This window comes from Salmo trutta, chromosome 14 (assembly GCF_901001165.1).
Source record: "Salmo trutta chromosome 14, fSalTru1.1, whole genome shotgun sequence".
In the NCBI taxonomy this organism is placed as follows: domain Eukaryota; kingdom Metazoa; phylum Chordata; class Actinopteri; order Salmoniformes; family Salmonidae; genus Salmo; species Salmo trutta.
In genome coordinates this window covers 41,977,990-41,999,224 of record NC_042970.1, presented here as the reverse complement: position 1 = coordinate 41,999,224, position 21,235 = coordinate 41,977,990, and the positions used below count along the sequence as shown (strand labels likewise).

At 42.6% G+C, this 21,235-nt stretch overlaps 1 protein-coding gene across 2 annotated transcripts in view; it reads left to right on the top strand.

The window, feature by feature from the left end:
* Positions 1–3,252: 3,252 nt before the first annotated feature.
* Positions 3,253–21,235, top strand: part of LOC115208110 (metabotropic glutamate receptor 2-like) — a 69,589-nt gene continuing 51,606 nt past the window's right edge. Inside the window, exon 1 of one of the 2 annotated variants that reach the window (XM_029775907.1) lies at positions 3,253–3,738. The gene's annotated coding sequence lies outside the window, so the exon portion shown is untranslated. Of the gene's footprint in view, positions 3,739–5,786; positions 5,827–21,235 lie in introns of those variants that run through there. The other variant, XM_029775908.1, reaches the window with a different exon arrangement.

The window sequence follows — 21,235 nt, the reverse complement described above, 5'->3', positions numbered from 1 at the left end:
GAGAATGACACAAATACAAATTTTCACAAAGTCTGCTGCCTCAGTGTCTTTAGATATTTTTGTCAGATGTTACTATGGAATACTGAGGTATAATTACAAGCATTTCATAAGTGTCAAAGGCTTTTATTGACAATTACATGAAGTTGATGCAACGAGTAAAGATTTGCAGTGTTGACCCTTCTTTTTCAAAACCTCTGAAATCCGCCCTGGCATGCTGTCAATTAACTTCTGGGCCACATCCTGACTGATGGCAGCCCATTCTTGCATAATCAATGCTTGGAGTTTGTCAGCATTTGTGGGTTTTTGTTTTTCCACCGGCCTCTTGAGGATTGACCACAAGTTCTCAATGGGATTAAGGTCTGGGGACCTAAAATATCGATGTTTTGTTCCCCGAGCCACTTAATTATCACTTTTCCTTATGGCAAGGTGCTCCATCATGCTGGAAAAGGCATTGTTCGTCACCAAACTGTTCCTGGATGGTTGGGAGAAGTTGCTCTCGGAGGATGTGTTGGTACTATTCTTTATTCATGGGTGTGTTCTTAGGCAAAATTGTGAGTGAGCCCACTGCCTTGGCTGAGAAGCAACCCTACACATGAATGGTCTCAGGATGCATCACTGTTGGCATGACACAGGACTGATGGTAGCGCTCACCTTGTTTTCTCCGGACAATCTTTTTTCCGGATGCCCCAAACATTCGGAAATTGGATTCATCAGAGAAAATGACTTTACTCCAGTCCTCAGCAGTCCAATGCCTGTACCTTTTACAGAATATCAGTCTGTCACTGATGTTTTTCCTGGAGAGAAGTGGCTTTTTTGCAGCCCTTCTTGACACCAGGCCATCCTACAAAAGTCTTTGCCTCACTGTGCGTGCAGATGCACTCACACCTGCCTGCTGCCTTTCCTGAGAAAGCTCTGTACTGGTGGTGCCCCGATCCCGCAGCTGAATTAACTTTAGGAGACGGTCCTGGCGCCTGCTAGACTTTCTTGGGCGCCCTGAAGCCTTCTTCTCAACAATTGAACCGCTCTCCTTGAAGTTCTTGATGATCCGATAAATGGCTGATTTAGGTGCAATCTTACTGGCAGCAACATCCTTGCCTGTGAAGCCCTTTTTGTGCAACGCAATGATGACGGCACGTGTTTCCTTGCAGGAAACCATGGTTGACAGTGGAAGAACAATGATTCCAAGCACCACCTTCCTTTTGAAGCTTCCAGTCTGTTATTCGAGCTCAATCAGCCTGTCAGAGTGATCTCCAGCCTTGTCCTCGTCAACACTCACACCTGTGTTAACGAGAGAATCACTGATATGATGTCAACCGGTCCTTTTGTGGCAGGGCTGAAATGCTGTGGAAAAGTTTTTGGGGGATTCAGTTCATTTGCATGGAAAAGAGGGACTTTGCAATTAATTGCAATTCATCTGATCACTCTCCATAACATTCTGGAGTACATGCAAATTGCCATCATACAAACTGAGGCAGCAGACTTTGTGAAAATTAATATTTGTGTCATTGTCAAAACTTTTGGCCATGACTGTACACTACACTGACACTCTCACACAAACCCACACACATTCACATAAGCTACATACACACGCACACATATGCATACCGACAACACAAACACGCATACAGACACAACGCAAACACACATACACACACATACACTTACACTTTTACCTTCATCATTTGCTGCTGCTGCTGTTCTTCATTTTACTCTTATTAATATCTATCCTGATGCCTAGTCACTTTACCTTGCTTTTATGTACATATCTACCTCAATTTGTTTTTAAACTACTTTTCTTTTCATTATTATTTTTTAACTCTGCATCATTGGGAAGGGCTTGGAAGCAAAGTGCATGTGACATTACAAATCGATTTGATGACACACTGTACAATACTGTATACTATACTGTAAAAAAGTAAATGCTACCATAATTGGAATGAATGGATGAATGAATTACATTCAGTGAAGGGCGGAGTTTGTATTTCACAGTAGGCTATTTTACTGTAATTACAAGGGATTGATGCAAGCAGGTTGGCTGTTTGATAAAGTGTTTACACATTACAGCATATGAATATTTGGTGTTTTACATCACTTGCACTTCTTGAGATCTTAACAAATGTTTACAAACTGGCAGCAACTCCAGGGCAAAGCAGACATCGCAAAAGATTTAATCATTTAAGGTTTAAGACTTGCTACCACTCTAATCTGTCCCCTATACTGTACATTCTAAATTGATTGGGCACTATAACGACATACGAGTTAAATTGGTACTGCATTCTCACTCACAGGTGCAACAAATATAGCCTCTTACAAGGCACACCTCAAAATATGTTAATGAGACAGAAACAACATTACCATGCACCCACTAGTAGTCAAAAGGTTTTTGGTGCTTCAAAGATACAGTACGGCACTGTACTCTGTGGTGTGGAGTTACAGTACCATTAGAAATACAGCAATTTTCACCAAATGCATCATAATTTGGATAAATAAAGGTTAATAAAGGTTTCTCGTGATAATATCTAAAATGACCAGGTAAATTACAGTTTTCCATTACAGTGAAGGCTATCGTTCCTATGCATGGTGACTCCTCCTGTTATTTAATACACTAAATGTAGATGGGAAGATGGTAGAGCAAAAGCAGAGGGGGGCAGGGGGCCCTGATAGTAGTTGGTAGCCTATGTCAGTGCACTGGACAGGCACACCTTAAACACAGCCAACTGAACTTCTCCACACTAACAGAAGGCAGCAGTCCTAGTCTACAGTCCCATAACCAAACGGGAATGGAAGTCCAGTCTACATAGTAACCAAGCCAGGCAAGATTCTTGAAATAATGTGAGTTTACATAGGCTACTGAAGCTTGATATGTCTCTGTAGCTTGATGGGGAAATGAAATTGAGCAATTGAAATAAAGTTCCTGCCAAGAATGCATTTGGATTATTAACAGTGTAAAGTTACAAGAGTAGCCATCAGTAAAGACCATCAAAGGCATTTGGTGGATTTCGGATTTCCTGAGCGGGGAATATGTCTAGATATTATTTTATTGGAAAGGTATTCCATAAAGGACATTAATTAATATTTACAGTTGTATAAATCCAAGACAAGTAGATTATTATGTCAAATTTCAAATAATACTTTGTGCATAACAATAACCCAGTGCAGGCTACATTCCAAGAACAACTGCTACACAGCAAGCAATTTGCGCGCGAGACAACAGAGCATATCAGTCAGGGGTTGCGTCTGTTTCGAAGTTGACCTGATGAACTCGCGTACAGAGAAGGATATCTCTATCGCTCTCTCTCTCTCTCTCTGCCATTGAAGGCATTTCATTGGAAATACATGAAGCAAGAATGTTATAATCGCGTTATTAAATGGCACGTGATGTTTAAATTGACTAATGAGAATTAACTCTTAACGTTCAGAATATTTTACACAGTCCACTCAATCTGGTTTTGAAGAGCGCTTGCAGATCGAGACATTTAGGACCATTTTGAATTATATAACTTTATACATCACTATCTACTCTGGTCAGTGTGTCCGTTTAAAGTCATAATAGCCAACTATATCCTACACTCAGCGCCTTGGAATTTCGAGCACAACTATGTGGTCAAGAATGTCGAGGAATTTCCCACTCGTGCCAATCTGATCTAGATTTCAGAACCAAGGACAGTTCACACCTGCTCCACCTGGGAGACCGACGCGCAACGTTTCCTTACTTCCCGATTTTAACAATGCAACCAGGTAAGAAATTAACTCTGCTGTTTTAGGCTAGGCTACTCACTGTCACAGCATGCCAGTTTTATCAGAAATTCTTGTGTATCCATATAGCATTAGCTAAAGCGTTATTCACATTGTTTAATAGTGCCTTTCCTACAGGTCTATAGTAACTGTACAATACAATTTTACCTCCATATCGATGTAGGTTTTAACATTGTAGCTTTCTATGCTATATGGATAAATTATGCAGTTTATGGAAATAGCCTACAAATAGATTATTTTCCATTTGAAGAAATATGTTGAATTTAGAAGATCTATTGCATACAATATTACATGCTGGAAGAGTAGGCTTATTATTATTACAAATAAATATAATCTTGAATCAATTGTTTATAAGCACATGCACAAGTTGTCACCACTCCCACTTCATCTGTAGTCCATGCTCTATTGTTCTGCACATTATCAATCTAAAGCAAAGTTTGACAGGTCAAGAAGAATATGACACAGTATTGTCTATGTTTTAAAATGAAGTATTCCTAGATCATACTGTGCATATTACTAAATTATATCCTAGGGGCTATGTGTTGCTCACTGGTAGGCTATATAGACATTTTATCAGGAACATTTAGTCATTTAGAAAATGCTCTTATCCAGAGCGATTTACAGGAGCAATAGCCTATTGAAAAGTCACGATGATAACTTGGTCTTAGGAGCGGGGATAGGATAGATTCTATTGACAGTGCAGAGCTGGCGATGCAGGTGCTAGCCTACGAAAAGTGAAATATTCTAATCAATCAACACACCAAAAAAACTGCCTGTGCCAAACAAGCATGACCATCCTCCATGAGACATCAGATTTCTGTCCTAAGATTTAAAGCTGACTATAGCAGCATATAGTGTAGGCTACAGTAGGCCCTACCAGGCGCTATATTAATGTATTGTTAGATCACATTATGTGGTGAACAGGTACTGAGGCAACTTTTGTCTGTCCTCTCTACCTATAGCATAGGCTACTACAGTCTGTCCTCATTGTTAATTCTGCGTTGTGAAGTAAAAGTTGTCACAAATATAAATAGTAAAGTAAAGTACAGATACCCCCAAAAACGACATAAGTAGTGCTTTAAATAGTATTTTTACTTAAGGACTGTACACCACTGCATATAGGTGGCCCAAGGATTCAAACCCACAATCCTGGCATTGCAAGTGCCGTGCTCTACCAACTGAGCCATACAGGACCAGAAACAGACGCAGTTCCTCTATAGGCTAACATATTTAACTGGGAATAGAGATTAATCTAATTAAGCTCTATCCTTCTTCATGAAACACCATCAAAACCACCTTCCTTCCTGTTTTGAAGTCCACCCATTGTGTGTTGTTTCTCTGCTCACTCTACAGGACCAATAACCCCATTCATCTCATGTAGAAAGGAGTCAAAAGCCTCTTATCACCCCACAAAAAGTAGATCGTAGTTGGATGACTTTTTTGGGGATTGAGACCAAAACCCTCCTGTGAGAATTTGACACTCAGTCACTAATGCTCTATATTGTAGCATACAATGGCTATTCAGTGAAAACTTCTAGTTTGAATAGGATTCCGTTTACTGAGTGCACTTTTTCGATACATCACAAAAGAACACCAGTTGGCCTTCTGAATGTCCCCCTGTGAGAACTACTTGAAATCTGAAGTACCTATCAGAGTTAGATTCAGCTATGGAACTTTTTAAGGTCATTTTGAAGCCCATTGAGTCTTGGGCATTCTCACGCTGTAATGATGAATATTCCATAGCAACGCAGAGATGAGGGCCGGGGGAAGGTCTTGAAGTTAACATTTTTGGTTCAAGTGAGGAGAAAGGGAATTGACCAGCATGTTGTGGTGTGTGTGTCCCCGCGTGTTTGGATTGAGAGATGAAATGGATCACTGAAACACAATAGTGACTTGGAGTGATAGAAATGCGGGACATGGGTTAATCTAAATCATGATTATTTCACAGTCACAAATAGATACCACCTTTAGGTATATCTGTCTAGAATAAGACGTGTTATCCCATTATGATTACAGGTGTTATTCCCATTCATCAACACAAGGTGTCTACTGTTAGTGTTGCCTTAGGGGGTAAGTCCTTGCTACTTATGTGTTATGTGTTAAATACGTATATACATCTTAGCAAGCATTGTTTAATTGTTTATTTATTGAAATGTTAAAACAAGTTAAGAACCAAAGCCATTATTTTAAGTATTAGACTGAGCATCAATCATACTTATACCAATGACATTATATAGTACTCATTATATTCACACCAGCCATTCATACTCATACCAATGGTGATACCCATTATAATGCAAATGTTATGATAGACACAATCAGACATGTTTAATCTATGGAGGCTGTATTTGAGCAGTGCCTTGAGCAGCTGGGCTCTGTCTGAGGGCAAACAGGGCATAGGCTCCTTCTGGCTCCACCATGTGTTGTGCGATGGTGTTCAGGTCTGTTAGGGAGGGTCACTGGCTGTGCTGTCTGACATCTCACCACCTGATCAGGGTGCCACTTAACACAGCATGGGGACATCTACCAACTAACAATATTACTGTCCATATGAAAGTGCCATCATGCACCACTTACCAAGAGGACTAACTGCAAACTATTTGATCTGAAGGTCTAGCTCAGTAGAACCTATTCTAAACTCTTCTACACCAATATATTCACAAGTGTCTGCTGCCCACAGTTGATGCAAACAGAAGCTTAAATCGGGAGTCTTTGTACAGTAAAAGCCAGTGAACTGTACTGTACCAATGGATCTTAAGGACCTGTGCTTGGTTGAAACATGTGCTCAAAGCAACATTTGTACTTAGTCACTCAATAATTTGAATCCAAGGGAGAGAGGCACATTGTATTGGAGGTGGTTGACTACTGTACTGTATGTTGCTAGAGTGATCTGCGTTGGAGAGACCTACAGCTTTTCAATGCACGTGATGGGAGGCTGGTGTGGATTTGGTACTGTATGTGTGTGTTAGCTAGCTACCTGAGGGTTCAAAGTGGAGCAATTATGCACACTGTCTTCTCTTTTGAACTCCTGTTTCACTGGGAATAATTGTGCAGAGACAGCTGGGTAGGGAGGAAGCAGCTCTCTTGGCTGCCAAGTGCTATTGTGACAGTCGATTCCACCGCGAGACAGATTTAATGATGTGACCACGGCCTGATAGAAAATTCCTCAGAACTAAGAGGAGGCTGAGCAAGAGTTGACAGTTGTAGTAGCAGCTCCAACTCATGTCAAATTACTCTTGGTCCCCTTGGTTATTTGCTGTCTCCTGTTTAAGGGAAAAGTATTATGGGCTCTACTAAGTGGGAAATGTTTTCCTAATATTGCCAGAGATATCATTTGATATCTACCTACCTCCCATACTTCAAGCTTGTGTATCCCCATATCTCTCCAACACACATCTGGGGAACTTGTAGTAGGACTTTATTTGCTACCACCAGACTAAGATCCACTCTTGGATCAAAATGTTGTATAACTAAGCCTAATTAAATGTATGTGGTGATGCCATCGTGTCCGTGTTCTATATCTTTAGGATTTTTTGGGGCGACTATGACAGTCAGTCCTTAGACCATACCTTGGCCTAGTTCCTGTTGGCCCCCTTCTTGGTCTTCTTGGTTGGCCCTGATTCGTCCATTAAACTCAGGCTCTGCAAATGGAGAGTCCCTACAAAGCCCACCTGGTACAAGGGAAAGTCGAGTGGGAGGATTCGATAGCTAACATCAATTAAACAGTTTTGGGTCACCTGTTCCCCGTAGCTCCTGAGCCACGAACAACAGACTGTGGCTCAGTCCCAACAATTTCTCCTACAGTAATGCAGGGGTTTAGTTTCTGTAGAGATGGCAGATTCAGCAGCAATCATTGCACTTGTTCCTGCTCATTTGCTTCCTTGTCTGTTGCTGGGGTGTGACTGAACAATATCCCCCGGAACACTATCACGCACGCACACACACACAACAGGGGGGAGAGGCTATACGGACACTCCTGGTGTACAAAGTGATGATGTATGTCGTGCTGCTGAGAGCCGAGTGAACCGAATCACACAGACCAACTTTCTTTGGCCAAAGACTGAACTGACTAGCCTCTTTCTCACCAGGGGCCCACCCACAGGAAGAGTGACAGGACATGCTATAGGTGGCATACTATGACCACAAGTTATTACTAACTCCAGTCATGGGAGCTGAGAGATGTAGAAGTACACATTCCTTCTGTACTAACTTTATGAAGTATGTTTAACATTGCACAGTTTACTGCGATAAGGTACCTGTAGGTAGAAAACGTTTAAGATTAAGACATTTATCTAGACAAATAGTATTACATGAACTCCTCTATTATCAACATCTTGCCGTATCCTTATAGCAATGGCAAAACTGGTTGAAATTATGTATTTTCAACCAGTTTTGCAACAGCATGTACAGTATGAGTGAGATGGTTGATTGAAAACCCAGCCACACCTTCAACTAACAGCTATAGCTACTATCTCCCATCAGTGATGAGGTGGTGTGTCCAGCAGCTAATGGGACTGATTACCTCAGCTTTCCTTAACAAAGTGCTCAGATGACCAATCATAGTTTGAAATTGAATGTCGATTGTGAAATAAAAATCACAAGAAAGTAGTGTTGTCACGATGCCAGAATTTTTCCTTCGAAAAAAGGGAAGGGGTCTGAATACTGTCTGAATGTACTGTATTTTCCCATTCATTACAAAGACCCCCATTGCTTTGTTTGACAAACCCATGCAGCTCTCTCTCTCTATTTCTCTCTCTCTCCAGTCAAACAGATATTTTCAACCCCTAATATACCAGATATATGACCTCAACATGATCCGAATTTATATCAGCAAAACTCTTGTCATACTGCCCACTACCCCTCCCTGCCCACCCACCACCATCCTCTTTTTTTGCCCACCATGTTTCCATGGCAACCCCAGTTAGCGAAGAAGAGAGCCCTTCCAAGTGTGAGAATATCTCTGATTATACTTCTTGTATGGTATGGTGGTGGTATGGTTCACACTCCATGATGCTATACTGTAAATATTGAATAGGTTTTTCAGTATGGATTTGTCTTCGATTAGAATAACTTGAAGTATGCTATAACCACTGTCCAAGGACAGAGCTCCTTTATACAGTATTCATTCACTTCTACCTTCCATTCAAAAAGTGATCCCACTGTGGTTTTCCACACTGTTTCTCCTTGCATGTGGTCCTTGGAGATTGTTCTTCACTGAACTAGCTCCCAGTACACACACAAAAAATGGTGCTTAATAGTACCAAATCGGGGTTCTTTAGCTTGTAACCGTAGCGGAACTCTTTTTTGGTGCTACTGTAAATAGAACCCTTTCTTGAAGGTAAAAAAAAAAACATGCTCATGAGGTTCTAAATGGAACCTGTATGGTGCTATAAATAACCTTTCCTAAGGTTCTATAAAGAAGCATTAAAAAAGGTTATATTTAGCACAGAAAAGGTTATAGCCTTAAAACCCACTTTTTGTGGGTCTTGAAACTTCCCATTAGCACTGCATGAAATGGTCACTTTTGCACTTGTTTTTAAGGACACACCTCAAATATTGACACCACTCCCACCTCAGTTCAAGCAAGCTGATGTTAGACAGGTAAATTGACAAACCTCGTGTTATGACTGGAGAATGCCAGTGAGACAGTTTTTACATGACAAAATAGAAAACTAACGTGAATTTGACTCTTGTGCTTCCTTAGCGCCAGCCAAAAATAGAGCCCATTATCTCTGTTGTAACTTTCTTTCTCCTCAAGTCAGTGTTCACTGTTTATATTCTTAGTGATGCAATTAGATAGAACAACTCGTGTCAAGTGCTGGACGCACTCGACAGAAGCAGAGGGCAACACATGATACAGTATATTCACTCAATAAATGTATTATGTACCCATGTGCATGTGCTGTGTATGTACTGTGAAGTCAGTCAAGTGAAAACAGAGGAAGTATGTATATACCGTAGATGTACAGTATGTGAGTGGGTGCAAGTGGGTGAGTGTTTCATGTTTCAGAGAAGACAAATGTGTCATAAGATTAAATGTATCTTATCAAATCATCAAATCAAGCTTTATTTATACTGCACATTTCAGACATGGAATGCAACACAATGTGCTTCATAGGAAAAAATATATAAAAAACAATGAAAAGAAAAGCAGAAATATTTACTACACAACAAACATAAGATAAAAACAAAAGAATGACAAAAACTGAACAACTAAAAAGCACCCTAAGAAAAGCTAAAAATATTCATTTTAAGATCCTCCAGGTTCTCTGGCAGGCTATTCCAGAGGCTGGGGGCATAATAACTAAAGGCTGCCTCTTCATGCTTCTTGATCCTAGGTTTTGGGATAGTTAAAAGGCCAGTGCCAGAGGACCTGAGGGACATACTGTGTACATAACTTAAAAGCATGTCTGACATGTATTGGTGTGCACAATCGTGGATTGGTTTAAAAACCAATAGAAGAATGTTGGTACCCGTGCTGCAGCATTCTGTATGTTTTGCAGTTGACCAATGGCTTTCTTGGGTAGAACAGACAGGAGAGCATTACAGTAGTCAAGCCTGCTTGTAATAAAAGCATGGATGAGTCTCTCTGTCCTAGCCTGAGAGAGAAACTGCGCACTTTGGCAATGTTCCTCAGGTGGTAAAAAAAACTATTTTGGTCACATTCCTAATGTGTGATTCGAAATTTTGTTCTGAATCTAAAACTCACACCTAGGTTTTTTACCTGGTGTTTTATCTTTATTGCCCATTAATTAATATGTGTGGCCAGATTTGCGCTCTGTGCTTCGGCACCAACAAAAAGTACCTTGTTGAGAGCTGTTTGGCATCTCAGTTGGCTCTAAGATAATCTCCCACTTTAACTAAGGCTGCCTTCTTCAGATATGCTATTAAAAACTGTTTTGAAGAAGGTGGTGGGGATAGGATGAAGAAGGCCGGTAGAAGTCTTAAGTTGTAATATCACTTTCCTGAGCATGTCTGTGTCAACCCTGGAAAATAAATCCATAGTGCCTTTGTGTGGTAGGCTAGGGAACAAATCATCAAACTTCTCATCAGGTTTTGCTTGACTGATACCCAGCCTAATGTTGATTATCTTATCTCTTAAATATGCCGCAAAGTCATCACATTTAGATGTGGAGGGAAGTTCAAATAGGTTTGAAAGGGTAGGATTTATCAGGCCATCAATGGTCGAGAAGAGCACTCTCAAATTTTTCTGATTAATAGTGATCAAGTTAGAAAAATGAGCCTGTCTGGCATTTCTAATTGCCTTGTTATATATGCCAAGTTGCTCTCTCAGAATATCATAACAGGCCTGCAACTTTGAATTTCTCCACTTCCGCTCTGTCTTTCTGTAATTTCTCTTTAATTGATTAATTTCCTCACTCATCCAAGGGTCTCTGTTTGGATTTGGCCTTTTTCAACTTTAATGGAGCTATGGCATCAATGGTTGCCCTTAATTTTCTATTAAAGTTATCAACTAAATCATCACAAGAGGAAGGCAGAATAGGTGGTGGAGAATTGTTCATACATTCAATAAAATCTGTAGCAACTTCAGAGGTAGGATAGTGTTTCTTAATAATGTGTTCAGTATTACCCTGTGCTATGGGCAACAAGGTAGTAAAAAATACAGTGGTGATCAGATAAAGCAACATCAACAATAGAGGATATGTCAATAGAAAGCCCCTTGGTAATAAACAGGTCCAGAGTATGGCCGTGGTTATGGGTGGGCCCAGTAACATGTTGGGAAAAGTCCATAGAGCTCAAAAGATTCATACATTTAACGGCCTTTTAGTCAGTCTCTTTCTCAGCATGAATATTAAAATCGGCCAACACAATGATTTTATCATTGTTCTCAAGGACATAATTCAGATAAATCAATAAATAAAGTGGGGCAGGCCTTTGGTGGCCTATACAGGGTTATGTCCAGCACTGGATGCTGACATTTAAACAGTGCAGCATGATGCTCAAAAGACCAAAAGTTGAACGTGGAGTTAAAGTAACATAAATTAGGTTACTCACAACAACCATAGTGCCATTTCAATAGGAGTTGCTTATGCTTTCCAAGCTCTGTGTTGCTTACATGCTGACCACACCTCTCGTGTTACGTGCACAAGCATTGCAAAATACATTTACACATACAGTTGATTCGGAAGTTTACATACACCTTAGCCGAATACATTTAAACTCAGTTTTTCACAATTCCTGACATTTAATCCTAGTAAAAATGTCGTGTCTTAGGTCAGTTAGGATCACCACTTTATTTTAAGAATGTGAAATGTCAGAATAATAGTAGAGAGAATTATTTATTTCAGATTTTATTTCTTTCATCACATTCCCAGTGGGTCAGAAGTTTACATACACTCAATTAGTATTTGGTAGCACTGCCTTTAAATTGTTAAACTTGGGTCAAAAGTTTCAGGTAGCCTTCCACAAGCATCCCACAATAAGTTGGGTGAATTTTAGCCCATTTCTCCTGACAGAGCTGGTGTAACTGACTCAGGTTTGTAGGCCTCCTTGCTCGCACACATTTTTCAGTTCTGCCCACAAATTTTCCATAGGATTGAGGTCAGGGTTTTGTGATGGCCACTCCAATACCTTGACTTTGTTGTCCTTAAGCCATTTTGCCACAACTTTGGAAGTATGCTTGGGGTCATTGTCCATTTGCGACCAAGCTTTAACTTCCTGATGATGTCTTGAGATGTTGCTTCAATATATCCACATACTTTTCCTACCTCATGATGCCATCTATTTTGTGAAGTGCACCAGTCCCTCCTGCAGCAAAGCACCCCCACAACATGATGCTGCCACCCCCGTGCTTCACGGTTGGGATGGTGTTCTTCGGCTTGCAAGCCGAAGAACTCTTTTTCCTCCAAACATAACGATGGTCATTATGGCCAAAAAGTTATATTTCTGTTTCATCAGAGCAGAGGACATTTCTCAAAAAATTACGATCTTTGTCCCCATGTGCAGTTGCAAACCGTAGTCTGCCTTGTTTATGGCCGTTTTGGAGCAGTGGCTTCTTCCTTGCTGAGCGGCCTTTCAGGTTATGTCGATATAGGACTCGTTTTTACTGTCGATACACATACTTTTGTACCTGTTTCCTCCAGCATCTTCACAAGGTCCTTTGCTGTTGTTCTGGGATTGATTTGCACTTTTTGCACCAAAGTCCGTTCATCTCTAGGAGACAGAACATGTCTCCTTCCTGAGCGGTATGACAAATGAAATTTGTCACAGAAAGAGATTCCTGTCGTTGCAAAGTTTCTTCAGGTACTTGTTCAGGGCAAATAGTCGGCTGAAATGTTACGGACACCTTTGATAGCACGAGAGGGGGCAAGAGATAATTATTATATTTCCTGTGCTAGTGTAAAATGATCGCCTAAAATGAAGTTCGTTAAAACCTACGTGAGTGATGATGGTGTCAATTGAGTAGTTGGCCAGAACCGTGGGCAGAAGGGAGTTGATGTCATGGACAGGGGCTCCTGGGTGACAGTGGACCTTGGTCGGTCCACAGATCGTAGGAAGGCCAAAATCTCTCACCATAGGGCTGCCTACATTGATGGTGGTCGTGATGGAATCCAATGGGTAAGCGACCTGCTGAGCTGTGGTGGCCGTTGGAGAGGATGCCACTGGGCGGCCTGTTGGTATACACCCAGGATCCATGCTGACTACCGGGGCTGGTAGGTCCGTCTCAAGCGGGGCAAAGCTGTTTGATAGCTGGATTGGATCTTCTCGGATAGATGAAGGGTGGCCAGACTTCCTCCCCAATCTCCTACACCTTGCGTGTGTCCAGTGTCCCATCTTATGTCTCATGGAGTTTACTGTAAGATCTCATGGAGTTTTCATGTTAGATTGTAGTATAAGGCGTCAATATAAAGATTAGCCAAACAACCTCTCTTAGAAGATTAATATTTCATATCCAACTGCTAGCTTCCCATAGAACAAGTCATACAAAGGATAGTTCAAAAGACCACCTGGGAACGTACATGAATACCAATAACCTTTTCCGAGGTCAAGTATTCCATAGAGTGGTTATGTCCGCTCCTGGTGAGGGACTATTCTGAACAATGTCCACAGGGGTTGCAGCCTGATTCAAAGGGGAACAGGCAGGGGACAAAGGGAAAGTCTGGTGCCCTGGGGGGACCCTGGTGGAGTGCTTGGAGTCTCGGGAGTAGCTGACAGTGGGGCTGCCTGTCTCAAACCATGCCCATGAGATAGTGGGTGACGGAAAGGTAATGCTGCTTAGAGGGCAGTGAGTGGGGGGTATGGGATTGGGCTGAAGGTACAAAACCTTGCTAACACTTGTTGCTGCCTAAGGGCTGGGACATTCTCTGCAACATCACCATAGAGTGGTTTCAGTCTATTATGATGGATAACTTTTGGGGTAGTTTGAGGTGATTTCAAAACCAGTACCCTGCATGTTACACCAGGCTGTTCATCTGTGTAGAATAGATGTATGATTTTGGATGGGCTCTTCCAGCATAGGGATAGTTTGCAGTGCAGCTTGGCTGGATCGGTCATGAAAACCAGATCACCAACTTCATATGGTTTGAAAACAGTTCCCTTGACGTATTGCTCCTTCTGTTTTTTCCCCCAAGCCATCTGTAACTGGGAGTTGGCATCAGCAAAGGCCAAAAGTAGTCTGGATGTTACAGAGGAGGAGTACTGTGATGGGGACTTTGAGGAGATGTCAGACGGGCTGGGCGGCGTGACAACTCAGTGGCATTGGCATGTTTCTTCCTTCCCTGTGTTGGACCACGTAGTTGTAAACATTGAGTTCCAGTGCCCATTGTGCTCTCCGCCCTGTAGGGTCATTGTCCAGTGGGATCATCCTGAGCCACATGTGTGGTATGTGATCAGTTACGACCTTGAACTGATTGCCTCCCAGATAGTGTATGAAATATCAGATGGACCACACTATAGCGTAGAGTTCCTTGTCATATGTGGACCAGTTTCTCTCAGATTGTTTGAACATGTGACTAGCATAGGCGATCACTGATTCTCTGCCATTCTGCACTTGACTGAGAACAGCACCAACTGCCATCTTGGATGCATCACAGTGAATGAGGAAGGGCTTGGGAAAAGTCAGGGAATGACACGATAGGTGGCACAGAGGGTCTGTCTCAAGTATTTGAATGCCTCATCTGCCTCCCTTGACTACTCAAAAGGAACGTCCTTGAGTGTGAGCTTGTGCAGTGGGGCTGCGATTTGGGCAAAGTTCCAAACCTCATGTAGTAAGTGCACAAACCCATCAAATACCCTGATTCAGTGGGAAAGGATGGGAGAGGTACATTCTAGACACAACATGACCTAGAATGCTCACTTGGCTCTGAGCAAAGGTGCGTTTTGACGGCTTCAGTTTCAAACCTGCTGACCTGAATCTCTAGAAAACCTGTGTTTTTTACAGTTCCTGCTGAACACAATGACGTCATCCAGGTAAATGAGGCAGTGGTTCCAGTGACAACCACAGAAGACAAGTTCCATTAGGCGTTGTAACGCCGGCGGTGTGTTGGACAAGCCCATCGGCATGACTTTAAACTGGTAGAGCCCACTTCCTGTGTTAAAGGCTGTCTTGTCCCTGTCTGTAGAAGCCATTGGAACCTGCCAGTAACCACTGGATAGGTCAACCGTACTGAACAGACGTGTTTCCGAGCGGCTCAAGAGTGTCATCACTCCAGTAGGTGTTGGTGGGAATTGCACACAACATGGACTTCAGGCTGAACTGTCTCTTTGCCGATTGTCATGGAAATGCTAAGGGTGCTTAATGTGTCTAAATAGTCCCCTGTCATAGACTTAACAGTGACAACATTTTTAGTTAATGGTTTAATTCTCAGTGTGGAGATAGACATACGGAGTTCCTCACTGATGAGAGATGGCTGACACCGTGTCTAAAAATACATGTGTCTCATGGGCTTCGAGTATTTACATTTACATTTAAGTCATTTAGCAGACGCTCTTATCCAGAGCGACTTACAAATCGGTGCATTCACCTTATGATATCCAGTGGAACAACCACTTTACAATGGTGCATCTAAATGATGTGTTAGATTTACCCTGACTGAAAGATTTACCCTGACTGAAAGCTGAAGGCAGAATTTGGGCCTTGTTTGAGGGATGAGCTGGCACTTGACCCACAGTACCAACTAGTACTCATTTCCCTGGTCTTGAGTGTGTGAATTATCAAACGGATGCCCTCATTTTTGGGCCATCTCCTATTGTTGTTCTTGTAGTCGTCGTGACTATGTGTCCCTATCCCTGTCTGTAGATACATACTGATGGGTGTGTCCAGGGCTTGGAGGTCTGTTGTAGCCAGAGCTGCTGTAGCCCTGTTCATGACGTCCGACATTGTTACGTCTGTAGAGCGCTGTCTGTAGTCTTGGGAAGGTTTACCATAGCCATCATGCTGTCCACCATAGCTATCACGTTGCCCTTACGGTTGGTGTGAGTAACGTTGCTCTGTGTACCTAAGGCAGCTAGATGAGCGTTTCCTCTGATGAGACGAGCTGTAGTCTGGAGTAGGTGAGCTAGGGTCGACTGGGACGGCCTCTTGAATCCTGTTGTGTGTCATCCTGCCTCTGTTGTTGCATTGACAAAACCAGTTTCATCACCTGTTGTTCTTCACGTAGTCCTGAAAAATCACTTTGCAGTGCTTTGATGTCGGTTGTAAGGGCCTCTATTATTTTGATTAGCCGTTCATCACATGAAGCGGTGGGTGTGGTTTCACCATGTGAAGCCTGGCAGGAGGGGTTAGATGTGACAGGCATGTTAACCATTAGACTTGTGGAGCTAAAAGTAATTTCATCCTGTACTCTCTGGCTAGCAATTACAAGTGTCTGTTCCAGAGTAGCAGCCCCATGTTCATGGCACTTAGCCTGAGCACCAGATCCAATCCAGCTACAAAATGTCTAAAATGTTCCATTTGGATGGCAGCATCATTGTAGCCTGGAAAAGCTTCCTGAGTTAGACTTGTGATTTCAGCTGCATAAACGTCTAATGTTTCTCATGGGAGTCTGGGCCTAGCATTAACTCTGAAAAAGAGCTAAGTATTTCTTTCCACCGAAAACATCACTCAACTTTCCAATAGTTTTCCAATATAAAATTGAGTTGCTTGTAGCAGAGAAATCCAGTTTGGTTGGAAGGATTGTGGCTAAATCATTGTCTGTTGTGTCAGCACAAGCTTTGACAGCTAATTCCCCCCAAAAAATCCTTAGAGTAAAACTCTCCTTGTCCTTTCCATCACCATGAAATGGTTGGAGCAGATCCACTTTATAATATATCACTTTGTTAACAGCAGCAAGCTCTCGCATTTCCTCTTGCCTCTCCTATCCTCCTCCGAGTCTGACATTCTTGAATTATTGATATATCTTGAATCAGATATCACATTTAATTCCACTCACATATTAGTTGTTTAGTCCGTTTGTTATTCCACTCACTTGTAATTGTATAGTCCATTCGTAAGTCTGTTTGGTTGCTGTCACGCCCTGACTGTAGAGCCTTTTTGGGTGGGCATTCTAGATTATGTATATCTATGTTTTTTATTTCTATGTTGGCCTGATATGGTTCCCAATCAGAGGCAGTTGTCTTTCGTTGTCTCTGATTGGGGATCATATTTAGGCAGCCTTTTCCCACTGGATTTTTGTGGGATCTTGTTTTTGTATAGCTGCTTTGAAGCCTGCAGAACTTTACGTTCATTTTGTTTGTATTTTGTTGTTTTGACGGTGTTCATTTAATAAAGGAAAACATTTTCGCCTACCATGCTGCACCTTGGTCTCATCCTTCAGACGGACGTAACAGAAGATCCCACCAAAAACGGTCCAAGCAGCGTGGCCAGGAGGAGTGGACATGGGAGGACATCCTGGACGGCAAAGGATCCTGGACGTGGGAGGAGATCCAGGCAGGATGGGATTGCCTCCCATGGGAACAGGTGGAAGCAGCGAGGGAGGAACGGCGACGAGATCGGGAGTCACGGCAACGACAGAAGCCCGAGAGGCAGCTCCCCCAAAAATGGGGGGGGGGGGGCACACGGGGTGATTGGCGGAGTCAGGGTTTAGACCTGAGCCAACTCCCCGTGCTTACCGTGGGGATCGTGTGACCAGTCAGGCACCGGGTTATGCGTGATGCGCACTGTATCTCCAGTGCGCATTCATAGCCCGGTGCGCTCTGTGCCTGCACCCCGCATTTGCCGTGCTAGAGTGGGCATTCAGCCAGGACGGATTGCGCCGGCTCAGGGCACCTGGTCTTCGGTGCATCTCTTCGGCCCAGGATATCCTGCGCCAGCTCTACGCACGGTATCCCTAGTTTGCCAGCACAACCCAGTGCGGCCTGTGCCAGCTCCCCGCACTTGCCGTGCGACAGGGGGTATTCAGCCAGGATGCATTGTGCCAGCTCTACGCTCCAGACCTCCAGTCCACCTCCACGGCCCAGGGTATCCCACGTCGGTTCTATGCACTATGCCTCCAGTGCGCCTTCACAACCCAGTGCGTCCTGTGCCAGCTCTCCACACTTACCAAGCTAAAGTGGGTATCCAACCAGGATGTGTTGTGCCTGTTCCACGCACCCAGCCTCCAGTGACGATCCATGGCACGAAGCCTCCAGTGACGATCCATGGCCCGGAGCCTCCAGTGATGATCCATGGCCCGGAGCCTCCAGTGATAATCCATGGCACGAAGCCTCCAGCGATGATCCATGGCCCGGAGCCTGTAGCGATGATCCATGGCACGGAGCCTGCAGAGAGGGTCCCCGGTCTGGAGCCTGCAGCGAGGGTCCCTGGTCCGGAGCTTTCGGCAACGACCCCCGAAAGGGAGTCGCCACCGAGGATGGCGGATCCGCGAGCAGAGCGGTGTCTACGTCCCGCACCGGAGCCGCCACCGAGGCTAGATGCCCACCCGGACCCTCCCCTATTGAGTCAGGTTTTGCGGCCGGAGTCCGCACCTTTGGGGGGGGCACTGTCACGCCCTGACCGTAGAGATCCTTTTTATTTCTCTATTTGGTTAGGTCAGGGTGTGATTTGGGTGGGCATTCTAGATTATGTATATCTATTTTTTTTTTCTATGTTGGCCTGATATGGTTCCCAATCAGAGGCAGCTGTCTTTTGTTGTCTCTGATTGGGGATCATATTTAGGCAGCCTTTTCCCACTGGGTTTTTGTGGGATCTTGTTTTTGTATAGCTGCTTTGAAGCCTGCAGAACTTTACGTTTGTTTCTTTTGTATTTTGTTGTTTTGACGGTGTTCATTTAATAAAGGAAAAAAATGTTGCCTACCACGCTGCACCTTGGTCTCATCCTTCAGATGGACGTAACAGTTGCATAGTTTGAATTTATTTGTATTTTTACAGGGACAGTGCACATTAATCAACGTTTTAGTAAAAGTTACGGGTTTTAGCCAGCCGGCTAATTTTCAACCGCAGTTCTGGGTCTTGAATAGTAAGCTTCACAGCAGAGGCTCATTCATTCACAGTTTGCATGCTAGCTAGTTCAGTGCTGTGGTCGGTAGCGCCGTCATGCAAAACAGCATATAAAGTCTGTAATTCCTAACAGACACTGAAAAGTTCTGTTCCCCAGCCTCTGTCACCTATTACGTAAGGTGTGGATATGAAGATGAGCCTAATAGCTTCTCACTTAGATGATTAATATTTAATATCCAACTGCTAGCTTTACATAGAACAAGTAATACATCAAAGGCTAGTTCAAAAGACCACCTGGGAACATGCATGAACCCCAATGATCTTTTCCCAGGTCAAGTATTCCATAGTGATTACGCCCTCTCATGGCGAGGAGACATTAACAGTACATCACTTTCTACACTAGTATGAAACATGTGCTGCCCTTTTTTTCATGTTCAAATACAGTCAATAAACTTGCCAAGGTGTAAAATGCTAACTTTAGGAATGTGATATCTATCAACAAGTGACACGTGACATGCACACAGATGATAGATTGGACTGCCCAGAATTTGACTTTCTATCATGTTTCAATGAAGAGCACAAACACATGGAAAGGTTAACATACTCAGGGAGCATTATAATTGACAGATTACAAGTTGTGCATCCAAAATGGCACCATATTCCCTACCTAGTGCACTTATTTTGCCACGAGCCATATGGGTCCTGTTCAAAAGTAGTGCACTATAGGGAATATGGTTCCATTTAGGATGCAGACAAGACTATCAGGCTAACAGGAACCACATGAACAAGTGGTCCTTTAACTGAAGCATTGTTATTTATTATTTTTTTAAATTTTGCTCAAAATGGTAGAAAGAGGAAGGGTGGGAGAGAAACTCAGAGATAGAGTCTGTGTGGCTGTGGGAGAGAGAGAAAGACAGAGAAAAAGATATTCGGAAAAAATGGGAGAATATAGGTATTTAAATGTCTAGAGGGCAGTAGATTGGGGTGCTGGGAAATCCAGGCAGAGGAGTGAAACGTGACCAGTCACCTCGATTCGGTCTTATGTAGCAACATTTGAAATTGTGTTTTTTACATTGGATAAAAGTAGAGAATCAGAGCTAAAAATTGTATATCATACACTGCAGTTGAGGAACAATTGGAAAGTAATTATGCTTTGAAAGTTGAGGAACTTGTAACCTCACTTTTGAGAAAATGGCCCTTGAATGTTTTGGTACACCTACTGGAGAGATCTTCTTTGTCTACACCTATTCAGCAGCGTTTACACCCTCTTAAGCCTTAGCCCCACCCATCTCTTTAAGGATTCACATGTGAGGCCATGTGCTAAACAGAATGAGTAAGATTGTTTACTACACTATCAAAGATTTCAAAACTAAACATTGTGAAAGTACTAGCCTACAATAAGGAAAAACTCCAGGTTAAAATACACTTTATCTAGCCCTTGGCCTATATCCTAATCTGACTTTGGTGCAGGTCATGTTGTTCTTCACATTACCATCTCTGGTAAACACACAAATAAAATATTTATTTGTCACAGTGAAATGGTTACTTCTATATTTGCATAGTAGCAATATAAAAAATAGAAAGTGTCAGGATAAAAATATTGTATAAATATTTTATAATTATTAGATGATGCTTACCAAGACACTAGGGGTGTGCCGAGTAGTCGGACAAAACAAGTATAATAACGGATATGGGAAATTTTCTGGATACAATTATGATCCGAGTATTTTTTCGGGTGCCAGCAAGCATGTTTCTCATGTGTTAGTCAGAGAGTTTCTGAACCATACTGTACCGTCTTTGAGTCACTCTTTTGCGTGGTCTAAATAACTCAACTGGCTTGATACTTGATACTGCTGCTGTTGATACTGCTGCTCTGATTGGATAGAGTGAAGATCTATTTCTCCTCATAATTTCAGGATCACTTTTCTTTGCATGTTTTCGGTCTGATCGTTTAGAATGTTGCTGCCTGCTACTATGATAGATCACATTGTGAGGACATTTGCTATCAAGCTATCAATGTGCTTAATATCTAACAAGTTGGGCAAGGGTAGGGCAAAAACCTAAAATGCTAATGCGCATTCT